The following is a 1,128-nucleotide window of genomic DNA, read 5'->3' on the forward strand; positions in this document are numbered from 1 at the left end:
GCTCACAGACACACCGGTGGACAGGTGTAGACAGGTTCCGCAAAAGTAGCTTTTTCGTTCTCTTCTTCCGATCATCCACACCGTCCGCTGAGCGCACACACACACACACACACACAAACACGCACACACACACACATACAAGAAAATGTCTGAAGAGACGAGACAAGTCAAGGTAGTTTTCATTTAGTTCGGTGTTCTTTTGTTCGTGTGGAAACTCATGGAGTCAATCCTAATAAAATGCATTCCAAAAGTTCGTTTTATTCATAGATACATATCCACACACACTTTAATCACATCCTAAAATAAATATGCACGAAACACAACAAACACACATACATATTTACATAAGAATTCTATCATTTTGTTTATATGTTGCCGTAGCTTACCAAAATCAGATCTTTTCTAAAAAATAAATAACGGTCTATCTTCATACCCCCTCACTTTAAGTAAATATTGATTCAAATCCATGTTTATCAACCCTTATGATATTTGTCTTTCCAAGGTCCAGAAGCTCCCACGTTCATTATGACTTTAACGTCTACTCTGTCTAATCATACATAACATTTCCGCTGGTTGATTCAAATAACGCGCTACTTAGCTGTGAGGTTATTTCGTCCTTTTTTTTTATTCTAGAGTAGATGCCAAGGCTTTAAAGTCGTAGCTATTCTCTTCTAAGGATATATATATATATATATATATATATATATATATATATATATATATATATATATATATATATATATACAGTGGGAGCAATAAGTATCCGATACAAAGCAAAAAGTTGATTTATTTTTATTACGCGAAAACAAAACCAATGAGCAAGTGCTATTCAAATGTATTTTTATATGATAAATACAAATCACGTATCAAAAATAATATAAAGAATACATTAGAATAGTAATTTGCCATTGTTTTTGTTTCCATGTAATAAAATAAATTAACATTTTGCTTTGTATCGGATACTTGTGCCCCACTGTATATATATATATATATATATATATATATATATATATATATATATATATATATATAGTCATCCACATACAGTACTGTTTCGCTGTTTCACAGCTCATCAGTGCGGCTAGACAGGCAACTACCTCAAGCCAGGATTGAAACCCGACCGTTTCT

Source organism: Euprymna scolopes, chromosome 2 (assembly GCF_053919585.1).
Source record: "Euprymna scolopes isolate OS-2025 chromosome 2, ASM5391958v1, whole genome shotgun sequence".
Classification (NCBI taxonomy): Eukaryota; Metazoa; Mollusca; class Cephalopoda; order Sepiida; family Sepiolidae; genus Euprymna; species Euprymna scolopes.